Below are 16,701 nucleotides of genomic sequence, written 5' to 3' on the forward strand. Positions count from 1 at the left end.
AATTCCTTATTTACCAAGCCACAGTCATTTAGTATGGATGCTAATCACATATTGCTAATTTCTACATTTAAAGCAAGCTTTATTTTATACCTTATTTATGTTGCATATTTGTACTTTCAATCTTAATACCTTGTTGAGCATACTCTTCAAAAATGGTGTACTGAAAGTGGTTAGCAAGGAAAAATTTTGATCAAGCATCTAAGACAGAAAAAACAGTGGCATTTGGCATGAGAGCAGCAACTTCAACTGTATGCATTAGAAGATGAGGTCATTTAAGTGCTTTATTCAAATCTCTTCGAGCAATACATATTCAAATGTCATCTGAGCTTTTTTATGAGCTACTATAATGGAGGATCCCATTCAGTTTTTTTCTTCCACTGGACAAATTATTCCTAAATGCACCATTCTGTCTAGCTCTGCTTTTACTTTGCTTTGCACTGTTACTGGAACTTTCCATGCTGGTCAGTCAAATGGACTTAGCTTGTGGTCTAACTTCATGGAGTACACAACTGGGAGTATGCCAAGCTTGTCTTTGAAAATATCAGTGTATTCAGAAAAAATATTGTGTGTGAAACCTTCATTGTTATTCATGCTTAAATGGTGGAGTTTATTAAATGAAATCAGTAGCAGTTTTAAACTATCTTTGAGATCTAACAATGACTGCACATGTATTTTGACTATGTAAAACTGCATGTCATGGCTGTTCCCAGCAGAATAGCATAAAAGCACCACTGAGCCTTCAGTTTGAATCTCTTCACCACCATAAGCAAAAAGCTTTGCACACATTGCCAAATCAAGTTTTTAACAGCTTTTACTTTAGCAAACATTTCTACTGACATAACATTGCAGTTTGAACCAGTATCAACTTGAGCTCTACAGGTCTCTCATTGATCAGTGCAGTATAAAATACTTCGGTCTTTGCCAACAAATTTACTGCATTAACCATTTCATCAAGCACAGTGATACCATCAACATAAAAAGTAGGTCGCAGCTTTCTGTTTGATCAACTTGCTTCTTTGAATGCTCTCTCAATAAAAGAATGTGTCTCTTTAGATTTAAAAAGCTTTCTGAAATGATTCCACTTTTTACATCTATGACACTGCTGACCAAAACCTTAGCACTTTTCTTGTTTAGGTTCATGACTGCCTCCACGATTACGACAGTTGACTATGAGGTTTACCATCAGTTTTGCTAAATCACCCCTCAGTTTTGCTGCATGTTCCCTTGGTTTTACTATAGCTATCCTGGGTTTCATTGTGAGAGCAACACCCTTTAGCTTATATCTCTTAACCTCGTTCTGCATACTTTCAACATTCGTACTAGAAGACCCTGCGAGCATGCTTTTCTCATTCATAAGGATATTTATGTCCTTTTCTGTAAGCTCATATATTTGACAAATCTTTATGGCTTCGCTTAAAGTTAAATCAATATCCCGAAACAAAATCTTTCTCACTGCATCATTATTAACATCACACACAAGCCTGTCTTTTATCAACTCATCTCTTAGATTACCAAATCTGCACATTTTTGCCTTGCTTTTCAAGTCGGTTGTATATACTGCAAAAGTCTCATCAGACTTTTGTAAAATGTGTCTTTCCATTATAATATTTGTTTGAGGATTACAAATGTCTCTAAATTTACATTTTAATCAATCAGGGTCTTCCTGCATTTCAGCCTGTACCACAATATAGTGGTCTTCCCCCTCCTCTGCATACACATCAGGTGCATACACAAATGAGCATTCTCTCTCAATGGCTTCTGAACCAGCTAAATTGAGCAGAATAAATGCTTTTGTACATGTGTCTTTATCAAAACAGCAGCCTGTATGAAAATATATTCTTGCTCAAACACTCTCCAGTTTTCAGCAATATTATTATCAAACACAAGTGGATCAGGTCTGTGAAATCCCTCTGCCATGCCAAATAAGTTTCAAACACAAGTCGCAGTGGCACAGTGGTAGTGTTGTTGCCTCACAGCAAGATGTTCTCCTGTTCGATTCTTGGCTAGAGTGCCTTCTGTGTGGAGTCTGCATGTCCTCACCGCATTCGAGTGGCCTCCGAAAGACATGCGTGAATGGGTGTGCCTTCATTGAAGGCTGGGCACTGGGCTGGCAACTCAGCACCATAAAAATTTACTGCCAATCATTAGCGGACCGGAGTTCCACTGTGGCTACCCCTAACCGGGAAAAGCCAAAAAGACAAACAATCCAGGTAATTGTAATTATACTCAACTGTACAACAGTCTCTTTGAAATAACTGTACACTTTGAAAAGACTGTACTGTAGTACTGCACACATTGCCAACAATTTGCACACTTCAGACACTTCAAATAACTTTAATGTGAAAATGTAGTGCATTGCAAAAAAATACAGTCATTTTCTCTTTTTCGAAAATTTTATATGATTCAGATATTATTTTAAATGTTTTCGTAATTATTTCAAGTACTTTTATCAATATGTCACAATTTTGAACATTTAATATATTCAGTAATTCGTTGTAAAGATTTTGAATGCTTTGCCTTATATTTGTCAAGTGAAAAATCATTTAAATGAGTTTAAGTTCCTGGAAATATTTTCTGACCTGTTTGCGAGCCATTTGTGAATCATTTCAGGCACTCCTATATATTCCACCATTTATAACTGTGCGCCTCATGGTTTTAAGACGTTTTGACTTCAGATCCCATTTTGACACCATGTCGCTCATCTCGTGTATTCAAATAAGACAATGAGGCTTGGGTGTTCATTTAAGATATTTATTGCACCCAAACACATCAAGATGGATGACTGGAACACAAAACTTAAATGAACTAACTAACTGACTGCTACACACATACATGCTTTCACTCTGGCTGCTTACACAAAATGGCACTCTGGTTGCACGTGTTCAGAACTTATATGCATGTGCCCATGAACTGCAGTAGCTTTAAAGGTACAACACACACTGTGATCTACATCTGATTTCTGGATGTGCACTATTCTCATTAGGGCAGGGTCAGAGACTGTCCTGGAGGCCAGGCAGAAGTCACCTCATCTTATAAGATACAGATTACAGTGACATGGATTTCAGTCTATATACATACATCATGGCATGGTTTGTAGGCACTGTATTTTCTTGGTGAGTAACCCCTGTGGTCTCTCTAGCTGATGCATGTGTCTGGTCAGGTACTTGAAAAAACAAAGCATTATACTCCATATTAGTGTTCTGATGAGGTTTGAGTACTGTGCTATAATATAATCCTGAGAGCAGAATATGATGGCATTACATAATGTGCACAACATATGCTTTCAATACCAGAGTGGACACTTGGTGGTTGAAGTTCATATTGCTATGTATGTATGTTCCCAGTGCTTGAATCACTGGGTTTCAGCATAGTGGGACTATTGTCAATGCTGTAATTAGCAGGGAATTCCACTTTGCAGAAGGACAACATAATGACACATTTTTGCATGTATCTGTAGACTGTGTGGCTTTGTAAACAATCATCTGTCTGTATTAGCCCCTCTTGTAGTATGTTATTATCATAGGTGGACTCAATGACTGCACCCAGTATGCAAGAATCAGCAAATGTGATAAGCCAAAGGCCATGTTATTTAGCCTGAACTGCTGAGAAATAGATTCCAAACTGTAAAGGGCCAAGCATAGATCCCTGCAGTATGCCAATGGTGACAGCTATACTGGTACAGGTTGATTCACCAACTTTCACAGTATACGTTCTGTCAATGAGCCAATTGGTTGCCCATCTAGTGAGATAAGGTTTAATCCCCAGCTGGGAGAGTTTCTCAATGATACCTTCATGGGGGATTGTGTTCAAAACCTAGGCCAGTTCAGGATACCGAGTATGCACTTTTTTACCTTCATCCAGTGCCATCACACAGAATTAATGGGCTGTGACAACATCACATATTGCTTATCATGTGACTCATCACATACACCTTCCTGTCATGGTTGAATACACACTTTAAAACACACTCCACACAGACTATGTTCATGTAGAAGGGCGTGCATCAACATGCATCCATCTGAGTTGGGAGGTGGGGCCTGATACATGCATGTATAGATACATTCTAACTCAACTCATCTGTGAGGTAGACCTACATGTCATCATGGACTATTTCTAAATGGACAGTACAGATATCCCAGCTGTATGCAACAGACCTGTGTGAGTTGTTAATGTTACATCATGTCTGTTGCTTCTGTTAGATGTTCTCAAAGAAGTAATCAAGGACATGCATGATGATAACACTATCATCCTTTTGAACATGACAAGCCCAAGGCATTTGACAGAAATCCACACTGGGGTATTCACTCAGCACTGTCAGATGTGCCCATATACATCATGTCAGTAAACAGTGTATCACATATGTGGCATCTAAATATGTTGAAATGTGTAAAGTGACCTATATCTCAGGACCAGTGATCAAGTCCTTACAGCTAACTGCTAGGCCCTTTCCTGTCCATTATTTAAATGACAGCCATCACAGGTGACATACACATTCTGTGTCCAAGTAGCTGTCTGAAGGACTACAGATTATTGACAATCATTGACTCCAGCTGTGATACTAGTATAATGCAGATAGTATCAACACTCACCAAAGACTGCTGCCACAGCCATGACAAAACCTGCAATGACATGAAAACATGGGGGAATTTTTTATATTAGGAAAACAAACACACAACCCAAGTATAATCCTGATGTCACACTCTATAATCAGACCAGTAGGTATGTGACCTTTGTCCTGGGGTAGATGGAAAGTGGAAAGCCCACTAGCATGTGGTTACAGTGCTGACTACAATCTTGTAGGTAACACAACTACTGAGTATGTGAAAGACATACACATCAGAAGATATAATACCTCCATAGTTCCCAGCCTTCATCACACCAGAAACTGAGTAAAATGCACCCTTCTTCATGTACCTCCCTACACATCTTACAGTGATATGTAACTGAAGTGTACCACATTTGTCACAGAGAGCTGTAACACAGCTTATTGGCCATACCTGGGTAATCTTTCTGTGGCATAAACCTGACTGTCTGATGGTATGGAACACCCATCAAGTTGTTACACCAGATGCATGCACACTTCCTGTCCTGCTGATCCCACACCACATACATACTGTAGGTGTTTGACAAAATTAATGGCATGTATAACATTAGTGATAGTGTGTCTCTATTCAATACATATACACTTCCTCTGAGGTTTATTTTAGATGGCACTCCCTGTACCCTTACAGATCATTTACACAACTTCAGTACAGAATGCCAGGAATGGGATTTCATAGTACTCTGCACTGTATACACTGTCCCGTACTGTGTTTGGACCATATTCTTAACTATCATACTTCTCAACTGTCCAGATTTTCACAGAAATGTCAATTTCTTTGCCTTATGTATCTTTTAGTGGGTTCCTTATGAAATGTGTGGTTTTCTGCCATATAACTGGGATGATCTCAGAACTGATGTGTCTCAATAACTACATATATTTGAGTTTCAGACTTAAATGCTTCAGAAAATATATCAATACAACCCCCTTTTATTCTAGCACATTTCTAAAGAGCAAATATGTCCCTATTTCTGGGTCATTACCCCCCCCCCCCCATTACACTGGGCTTTGTCCAGATGTCTTGCACTAAGAGATTGAGAGTTATGATGATTATTATTTGTTAAGCTCTGGTGATCATTCTGGCATTCTGCCCAAAACTACAGACTTTCTTTGCTCTGACTTAAACAGGATTGCTATGCCTGTTGGCTTACAGGATTTCCTGGCCAGCAACACTGTTGGCAGCCACAAAACTGCTTTTATTTACATTTAAACATGGTGTGCAGCATGAATATGTAATGAGCACTGCTGGTAACTGCGCATCACCTGGCACACATGTAAACTCCATATAATCTTTGAGTGAGGCCTACACAGAGTTTATTGAATCCCAGGGTCTGTCTTTATATAATAGTTCCTAGATCACATGTTGCCTGATGTCACAATCAATTTATGTTTAAAACAGCACATACAATTCTTTAATGTAAAAACACATGCATATTTCATCATAAATCAAATCATATCAAATTTAAACCACAATATTAATGTTTTAACTCTTTCTTTTAAAACAGATTTTTAAGGATATATAATTATTTAGCCTCAGATAGCGGTAGGTGCTTCCATTTTCAGAATACATTTAAGTTAAATGGCCTCTGTCTACTAAATTAAATCATTACCACTAATAGTTGATTGTATTAATTCTAAAGCTTGAAACTTAAATATTTGCTTTGCCTTTTTAAAAACATTTCTAGCTAGTGCATTTGTATTTCTCTGCTTAGCTATATCAGATATGTTTTTGTACACAAATTCTCTAAAGGCCTGTTTTTTCTTTTACCAGCATAATAAGCTTTGCATTGTCAGCACTTGGATAAATATACTAAATGTTTTGTGACATAGTCAGCATAATATTTAAAATACAACACAAACATGTTTTATTATGTAAATATCAAATTGCTTCATTACTATGTTTACCAACTAAACAAACTCTTCATTGGAAAGTCACTTTTCTATTGGATTTCATATTACTGCAGTCCTTCTTATAGCATAACATTCTTTTTAAATGTTTATTTCTGAAAGAGAATTTGAAGTGCATTCCCATCTATACAAAGTATGCTTGGATCTGTTGCAAGTATGGTCCAGTTTCTTTTTATGATGTTATATATTTCACTAAATTCTCCTGAATAAGTTAAAGTGAAGCATGAATTATTACTATTGCTGTTAGGAACTACTTTATCTCTTGTGCTAAAATAATGTTTAGATACATTATCATTTTCTAACATTACTTGTTCTCCCATAATTATCAATTTTTTTACTTTCATAGCCCTTCGCTTTGAAGTCACTGCAAAATCCATTCATGGTATCGTAGTTCTTTTGAGTCAGTTGTTAATTTAGATGCTTTTAACAGTTTACTCTCAGATATATTGTCAAAAACGTGTCTAGGATGCATACTAATCTGAATTGAAGTATAGATTTAATTTACAGATTTTCTTGTAAACCATTACCTGAAGTCTTCTGTTTGAATCTTTAAATAAGCTTGCCATCTAAAAATTGTATCTCTTGTTTAGAGTACTTCAAGTCAGACTTTGGAAATAATGTTGTGCTTTCCAGATACATATGACATTTTTCTAATAAATTTGAGTCTCCTTGCCAAACAATAAAACCATAAAACATCATCCACACATTGAGTGCAGTGTAAGAAACTATGCTAATATTCACAGTTTGGTGAGTTCTAACCTTTGTCTTCACTGCTCCCATGTCATTAGCCCCTCAGTTAGTTTTTGAATGAACATCGAGTTATTCTTCGTGTGTGCTGATCCAGAATTCATTCACTTTATCATACTGTCCTCCAGATCTTGCACATTTTTCTTGATTTCTTTTTTGGGAAACTTTTATATTTTGCCCTTCTACTGAAACTGCTCATATTTCGTAAGGCAAGCAGTTATTTGTCAGCAATCTGCTTGCTCTCTGATTTTTTTTTAATTTGTGTTTCAGATATTATCCACACTTTGCTATACTACGCAGAGGCTTTACCCACCAAGTGATTAGTGAAAGCATCCGTACCTATGTATGTCATTAACTTGCACCCCATAATGATAGTTATAGTGATGACTAGGCATATTAAGGAGAAGTATCTTCATGCTAATTCATGCAGTCCCCATCCTTCAAATCCTCCGTGCTGTGTTACAGTACCTGTCCAACTGTGTTATAGTACCTGTCCAACTTTTCTTTAAGTTTTTCTGAGCACTACATATAAATAAGCATAGTGTACTTTAGAAAAAAAGTCATGCCATATATAATGCAGGTTCTAAAATACCCAGTATTTAGTAGAAATAAGTAATCTATGGCATGATCCAAGGATCACCAATATGAAGCATAAAGTTCTTCCCTGGGAGTCATTAAACTCCATGCAGGAACAGTGCTATTCCTGCCCAGAGGGGATTGTGCCCATGCAGCACAGCAGCTCGCCTTGCATTTTCATGAAGGTGTGCTGCTATATAACCTGCATAGGTACGATCCATGAATGAGTGCAGGGGGTGTGTTCAAGCATTGCTTGCACAGTAAACATGTCCCCTGCACTCAGGAAGTGCTTTCAGACACTGTTAGCATACCCCCAACTCAACAGATATCTGCAGAATGTCCAGATTTGTGCCTCATATGTCAGGTGTGTTCCTCCTACTGACCTGGCAAAGAGCTGAGGCTCAAAGTCATTAAATAATGACAAACATTTGAGTGTAAGACTCCACATCCTATTATTCATCAACTTCCTAAGTTTGTAAGAGCAATATTTAAAATCTGTCCTCTCTGCCCCCCATCACATTAGGCTTTGTTCAGATTGTATGGTGTAAGAGATGGAGAGGTATGAGTGTTAGCTATGTGCATATCCCTAAACTAAGAGAAATAAAGCAAATAATTCATTTCCCCCATCCCCACTTAAGTTTAAGCCTAGCTGAGCCAGTGTGCACATCGCACAGCTGTGTATAGCATAGCTTAAACATCCGATGGAACTCAATAGAAATATACATCCAAAAGAGGGAAAGTGAAGTATTGTAGTGGTTAGAGCTTTCTGCTTAGCATGCAGTCATTAGAGGTTGGAGCCCCAATGCAGTCCATTCATTTTTATATGTGAAAAAAACACTAAAACTATATTTTATTATAAATAGGTAGTGAATAACATATATTTGTTAACCAGGGTAGTGTAGCAGGTCCAAATGTGAGGTGTCAGTGTAGTACAGATGTGAAAGCCCCATATAAACACAAGTGCCCCATACAATATAGCCACAAAAGAATATAATGTAATGAAAGCACATAGGGGGATGTTATGGAATGGAAACATGTACATATCAGAAGATGTCATTAAAAAGGAGTCAACCCCACAATCCTGATAGTCCATGGAATGAAAGCTCAACAATGCTAAATTGCACTCAGCTATGCTTAGCAGGTGTAAGCATTGCTTAAATTTGAATGCTTAGCAATAACTAGCCTAGCTATGCAGATCTGTACACTGGTAAGCAGTTTTAAGCATCTACCCATTTAAGCAATGCTTATCTGTGCTAAATGGGTTTTTCCATTACTTAGCTTATTTCAGCATATTCAAAATCATGCAATCATGGCAAAGGGTAGAGAATCAGCCCTATTTAAACCTTAGAGCTGGGAATACAGCCTATACCCAGTTGTAGCTGATCACTAGAGGCAGTATGGCTGGTGTTGGGGAAAGTGTGTGCTTTTGGGCACAGCACTGGGGCATTCAGGAGTCCAGGGTCATGGTTGGACTCTTTATAAAAGACCATGAAGGGAGACTGCTGCAGGGCCAGTACCAGGGCTCCCAATCCAAAGTGGATGACTGGGACGATCTCGCATGTGACCTCCCCAGTGCTACTGGTATCCCTCGGACTGGTGAGCAGGTCTAGCACCATTACACTAACCTGAAGCATAGGAAGAGGGATCTCTTGGGCCAGTGGATCCAAGATGCACAGGCACAGAATGTCCCTGAAGTGTGTAAGTATCAGTATCAATTAGTGTTCTGCAAAGTCCAGCCTGAGTAAGTAATCAATAGGTATGCATAAATGTTTATTTATCTCCTGTACAGCTGCAGATGAGAGGGCTACAAATATTGACATGCATGCCAGCAGGCTGCTAATGCTGCACTGGGAGGCTGGCGAGTAAATATCTAGCTTGCATTATTCAAGGTAAATAAATAAAAAGTAGTAGATTGTCAATAACTAGTAGGTGAACTATGTACTGTGTGCAATGACTAAAGGACTGTCATCAGGTGAATAAAGGTCTCTGTAACATTTAATAAAAAAATAGACTGTTGTGTTTACTGTGTTATGTTGTGGTAGGAATATAAATGTGTACAAGTTCTGCATAGTTATGTGTTTCTGGTAGAAAATAAATGTTTCATGAAACTATTACTGAAAATCTAACACATATCTGTTATCTAAAAAGTGCAGTACAGTACTAATTACCTAGGATATTTGTCTAACTACAAGGTCAGATTGTGCAAACCAGAGAGGGAGAAAAAAGACAAGCATGAGTCAGGAGCTCCTGAGCAGCTCATTGTGATGAAACACACCTGTGGTTTACCTTTTTGCACAAACAGGCACGGTTCAAATCCTGGCCATGGTAGTATGCTGAATGCATATTGTCAAACAAGAATGTGTGAATATTTCTTTAAACACAGGTCTGCAAGGTAAGGAAATGTTTTGTAATAGCTGCAAGAAGGCTTTACCAACACAATCTGTGTTCAACATATTCACTGTCCACCCCAAGGCCGCAAATGACAGCAAGATAAGTACATACACCAAGCACTTTGTTCCGATAGGTGGGAGGTTGGCATAATGGTTAAGGTGTTTGCCTTACAAACACAAGGTACAAGGTTTGATTCTCACAGGGTGCAATAGGCTAGGCTTAAAAAATGCCCACAAGGGCACTTAGCCTAGTACTAATCTATGAACCTATGAACCTATACATGTCCCTCAAGTGTCAAGATGTCACAGCTAATGGTCACTGCTGATAATATCCAAGGAGACAGATAGAAACCCCAGTGGAGTATGTCAGTACCACACCCCACAGCATAAATGCCGGGCACTCCTGTCAGTGTCACATATGTAACTGTGAAGATGTGAACATGTGTAGAAACAGTCAGGTAGTGTCAACATGCATTTCTTCAACGGGTCTACCAGGTAAGGAAATGTGTCTATTAGCTGTAAGAAGGTTTAACCAATACATTGTGTACAACAATCCTACTGTCCATCCCCAGGCCACAGATAGATATACAGTGAGGTCAGCCATGGAGAGTAATGAGTAGAGTGATGATCTGTACAGTTGTTGAAAATTGCAGCCTAGACAGTTGTTAATTGACCCATCTCTCTCTCTCTCTCTCTCTCTCTCTCTCTCTCTCCCTCCCATCCTATCTGCAACAATACTTCATACACATTAAATGGGTATGTTCATCTCCAAAGCTACTGTTGGGACATGTCTCCTATTGTTATACAAATACTGAACTGTTCGAATTTTAATGTTCCCTGTTCAAATACTATGAAAGGTGGCCTGTTGCTATCAATGTAACTTGCATGCTGTTATAATGCCTACTGTAGTTCCATATATGCATGTGTTCTGATTGCTATGCAACTGTTTCAATACTGTTTTATGGGGTCAATCAGAACAGCCATGCATGCTGTTATAACTAATCCTGAATTGTGTTGTTCTTGACTAACCACCACATTTTTTAAACTGAAACACTATAGCATGTCTGGGAAGGCAGATCCCAGTGGTTCCACCTGTCCCACCTCATCTGACCATGGTGCTGGGCCTCAGCACATCTGGGACCCAACCTGGGCCTTCCTCTTCCATTGGTCCTGCACCATCTTTGGGTGGAACAATCTCAGGGGATGTGGCTTGTCCTCCCCCAGGAGCAGGCATGGAGAGGAGACAGTCATCCACAGTCAGATCCGGGGATTGGTGGGCAGCATCCTCTGTTCAGAGTATGGTGATCAGCTTCACCAGCTTGAGAGCTGTCTGGCACATCTTGAGGGTCGGCCTGCTGTTCCTGCACAGCCCCCAGCATAGCCACCTTCATGGTCATGAAGGTGCAGTGGTGATGGTCCATGGGTGGGGACCTCAGTCCCACTGTAACCATATAGGGGCTCATGTGTATCTGATTCCCAAACACCCTCCCCATCCAAGGGGTTTACCCCCCCACATGTGTCATATACAGCCCCTGTCAGCTGTCTTGTCTGTCTTCCTACTCAACTTACCTCCCCAAATGTATCCACTATCCTTCACCAACATCCCACTCTCACCTTATTAAAAAAAAGGCACTCTGTTCCCAAAAAAAAAAAAAAAGTTGCCCCATACATAGCTGTCCATTTTGCACACATGTCCAGTGGGCACATGCAATCTTGTCTAATTGGCTTATCAACACATTACTGCTGTCCTCACCCCTCTCTCAGGGGTTTCAGTGTCCAAATTCACCTCCAAATTCTGTACAACTGCACAGCTGTTGCTGTATCAGAAATGGACAGCTATGGACTTTCCCTACACCCATCCTGCACATTCCTAGCTATCTGTCATATTGTTTTTCCCTCTGCATGCCCTCTTTTTAACCACTTTCCTATAACTCCTGTTTCTTTTTTTTAAAGAAATTAGCATGGGGGTATGCAAGAGTAAGCTGCAATAAGCAACAGTAAGCGAGTTTGAGCGATGCTAAGCGATGCCTACACAGATTAAGCAGTTTCCCATTTAACTGCGTGTTGGCATCACTTACCATTGCTAAAATCCATGCAAACCTGCTTATAACTTCTTAAAACCGCCTTAATCACTCTTTCTCCATCACCCACTGTTCTGTCCAACAACAAAATAATCAGCTGAATTAAGTCCTGAACCCAGGACCATGTACACAATAGTTAAATCAATGTACCACTACACCATCTGAGCTGTAATAAAGAATGCTGTTTTCTCAAATATATTATTCACTACAGGTATAGAATAGTATGGAACAAACACTGTGGAATCAGTCATGTTTAGTATGAATAAATATACACATATAGAAGTGTATGGTGATAGATAAATATGAAAAAGTATATACATCAGATATATGGAGCTATACATATAAAACAAATACGTATAGAATATATTCATATAAATATATGCAGAAATATCAAAAAAAGAATATATATATATATATATATATATATATATATATATATTCAATATAGATATATCTAAATATATATATATATATATATATATATATATATATATATATATATATATATATATATGTTCATAGGTTCATAGGTTCATACTAGGCTATCTGCCCTAGGGCATTTATAAGCCTAGCCAGAATGTGTTTGGCTTTCGCCACCCATTTTGAATTTATTTTGCTATGCCCTTTTTCGAGGTTAGTATGCTGTGCCTCTGTCTAACAGTGACACAGAAGTGATACCCGGGGTAAACCTATGATCTCCCATCCACTCATCAAGATTCCTCTTGAAGAGAGTCAATGAGGGACTCTGCCTAACCTGGACTGGGATTTTATTTGAGTGAAGGGAGCCTCTGGGTTATGAATCTGTCCCTCCAGCATGTCCTATTTATTTCAGTGCTGAGGTTCAAGTCTCTCGAGCACGTAGCTCGATGGGATTTGGATTTTCTGAGGTGCAGCATGTCCATTAATTCCGGGTTGGACATGGCTTTATACGTCAGGCACAGATCGCCTCTGAACAGGTGGTATGCCACTGAGTAGAGCTGGAGTTTCTTGAACCGGGCAGCATATGGCATCTGTTTGAGCCCTTTGATCCTCTTGGTGAGGTACTTTTGGGGTCTTTCCAGTTGCTGCAGGTGTCTGGTAAGGTACATCCCAAAAGGGGCATTGTACTCAATTATGGGCCTGATGAGGGATGAGTAAAGAGGCACGATGACCTCCCCTGATCTAGATGTGAATCCCTTCATGATTAGGTGGGCTGTATAAAATGTTTTTCTAACCACTTTGGCCATGTGGTTGTCAAATGAGAGATTGCTATCAACTTGGGTCCCCAGGTCCCTATTTACTTCTTCTGTACTTAATGGATTACCACCTAAGTGGTAATTTGTGGGCACTTTGTTTTTGCCAAAGGGGATGACTATACACTTTATGGCATTTAGCTTGAAGCCATGGCTCTGGCACCAGTTGTCTGTTTCTATGAGGCCCTTTTGGAGGATGCTCGTGTCAGCTGGAGAGTCGATTATGGCGCCCAGTTTGCAGTCATCTGCGAACTTGGTCAGCCACAGTCCTTCCGTGTTGGCCTGTACCTCTAAGAAATATATACCGAACAAGAGAGGTCCCAGGACTGAGCCTTGTGGGACACCACTTGTAACTGGTTTGGAGTCTGACATGGCTCCAGCAATTCTAACCATGTGGGTTCTGTCCTTGAGCCAGTTTGCAATTCATCTAGTGACATAGGGGTTTATATTTAAGCTGGTGAGCTTATCTATAATGCCCGAGTGGAGTATTGTATCGAAGGCTTTTGTGAGGTCCAGGTAGGCTGTGTGGACCACCTTCCCCTCGTCAATGGCCTTGGTGACTGTTTCAAAGAAATCAACCAGGTTTAAGAGGCAGGATCTGCCCTTAACAAAGCCGAACTGGATAGGATCCAGTGTTTGTAGGCCCACAATATCTTTATTTATGAGGTCCATGGTGATCCTTTTCATAGCTTTGCAGAGCAAGCTAGTCAGGCTTATGGGGCGATAGTTTCCAGGATCCGTTGAGGCACCACCTTTATGGAGAGGGACCACTGTTGCTGTACGCCACTCTTTGGGCACATATCCTGTAGTAAGGCTGAGATTGAACAGTAGTTTTATGTTTGGGTTTAGCTCTTCTTGGAATTCATGTAGGACGCAGCCCGGGACACCATCTGGTCCCATTGATGCTGTGTTTTTTGCTTTGGAGAGGGCGGCTCTTACCTGAGCATCTGAGATGTCAGGGGGGCAGCACTCTGCTGGGATAGATATTTGCCCTTTTGGTGGAGGGGGGAGTTTGTGCTGAACCTGTCAGCTAGGATGTTGGCAATGGCTGTGGGTTCAGTGTATTTTTTGTCATTTTGGACTAATTCTGAGCATATCTGGGAATTACCACCCAGGTTCCTAACATAACTAAAGAAAGCCTTGTGATTATCCTTAGTGTCCTGTGCAATTTTTCTCTCGAAGCTGGCCTTAGACAATTTTATGTGTGCCCGTAGTTTTTTGCTAATACTGATCAGTGATGCCTTCCCTTTTTGGGATTTTGCTCTATCATTTAGTAGCTTCCTCCTTCTATTGTATAGTTTGTTTATGGCTGGGGTCCACCAGACAGGACGTCTGCCTTTGGAGGATTGGGTCTTGGTTTTATTTGGGATCGCATGATCCATGCATTCCTGAAGGTGTTCATAGAATGCATTTATAAAGGATTCTGTGGTCTGGGCCATATTTTCCACAGGCCTGGGGGCTTTGAAGTATTCCACCTCAGTTTTGTGGAGTGTGAAATTTGCTTTAGAGAAGTTTTTCACTGTGGTTTTCTGGGCAGGGGGTGGGGTCGAGATGTGAATATCCAGTGAGATTAGTTTATGGTCTGATCTTACCAGTGAGGGATACACTTCTGGTCTGGAGCATAGAGTCCCCATGTTGGTGATGATCAGGTCCAGTATGTTTTCCCCTCTTGTGGGAGTGGTAACAAGTTGTTCCATAGCATTTGAGTTTATAAGTTCTAGGAAACTTTGGGCTAGGGTGTTGGAGCTAGAGTAATGCTCCCAGTCTATGTTTGGGTAGTTGAAGTCGCCCAATATAATGGTGTTTGGAGAGACCTTCATATTTTCCAGTGTTCTCAGGAAGGCCGAGTGGGGTTCCTGGGTTTGGGAGGGTGGTCTATAGCAGGCTATAAACTGGAAGGCAGTTTTACCCACTGTTAGTTGCACATGGATAGTCTCTGATTCTTCGTGGTTTGCCACCAACCTGGAGGTGTGGGTATCTTTAATGAATATTGATACTCCCCCTCCTTTTGTGGTTCGGTTCAAGTTTTGGGGCCGAAAAGCATGGTATGAGGTATAACCTGGTAGTGCTGGGGTGCTCTCGGGAGCCCTGAACCAGGTTTCTGTTACTGCACAGATATCGATGTTCTCCATGCTAAGGAGAGTTTCGATTGCGTGCATCTTGAGGTTTAGACTTCTGGTGTTGAGTATTTCTTATCCCTTGTGATACCTATGGAGGTGGGTTTGTCTTTTGAGCCTTACCTAAAAAAGGCACTATGGGGGTAGCAAGAGCCTTTGCCAATATCCGAAAGCCCAGGGGTGACAGGTGCAAGCCGTCCTTAGCGAAGCATCATGGCTTGTCGAGCATATCATCCCAAGCTGACAGGCATTGGATCCCCTTTGAATGACACCAGTACTTAAGCCAATTGTTGAAATTGATCATCTTGTCTTCATATTGTGGCATCATTTTTGGTGAGGGTAAGATGCTACTCAAAGTCAGGGTCATACCGGCCTGGGCTACATGCTCAGAGAGCTCCTTTATGTCTCTTTTCATGTAGTCCAGGGAGGTACGTCTCAGGTCATTCACACCAGCATGGACAATGACAGAGTCATATTTGTACTTGCCTTGGAGTGACCTGAGTGCTTGTGTTATGTGGTGGATCCTAGCACCCGACAGGCTGCTCACCGTGACCCTCTCCTTGTTCAGCCTGGTGAGTGGGACGTCAGTGTGCCTGATGATAAAGTCACCTATTACAAGTGTATCAGGTGTGTTGTTTAGTCTTAAGGGCTGTGACTGTTTGGCACACTGGCTTTGTGAGATATGTGTTGCACGTGTTTTGTTTTGGGGTAGCAGCTGCTTGGGTGTCTGCTTTGGAGGTCTCTGCTGCTTCGGCAGATCTTTACTTAGATCCTCCGAGTATGTTTTTGTGTGATTATGTGTTTGGTTTGCTGTCGTGGTAGGTCTATGTGAGACTGGAATTGTAGTGAGTGTGGTTTCCTTCTCCTCCTGACTGGTTATGCCAGTACTGAGTTGACAGAGCTTAGCCTCCAGTTTGGCTATTTGCTTGCATCTCTCACAGTATGTTTTTGTGTGATTATGTGTTTGGTTTGCTGTCGTGGTAGGTCTATGTGAGACTGGAATTGTAGTGAGTGTGGTTTCCTTCTCCTCCTGACTGGTTATGCCAGTAC

Source organism: Protopterus annectens, chromosome 1.part2 (genome assembly GCF_019279795.1).
Source record: "Protopterus annectens isolate FY-2018-M chromosome 1.part2, PAN1.0, whole genome shotgun sequence".
NCBI lineage: Eukaryota > Metazoa > Chordata > Ceratodontiformes > Protopteridae > Protopterus > Protopterus annectens.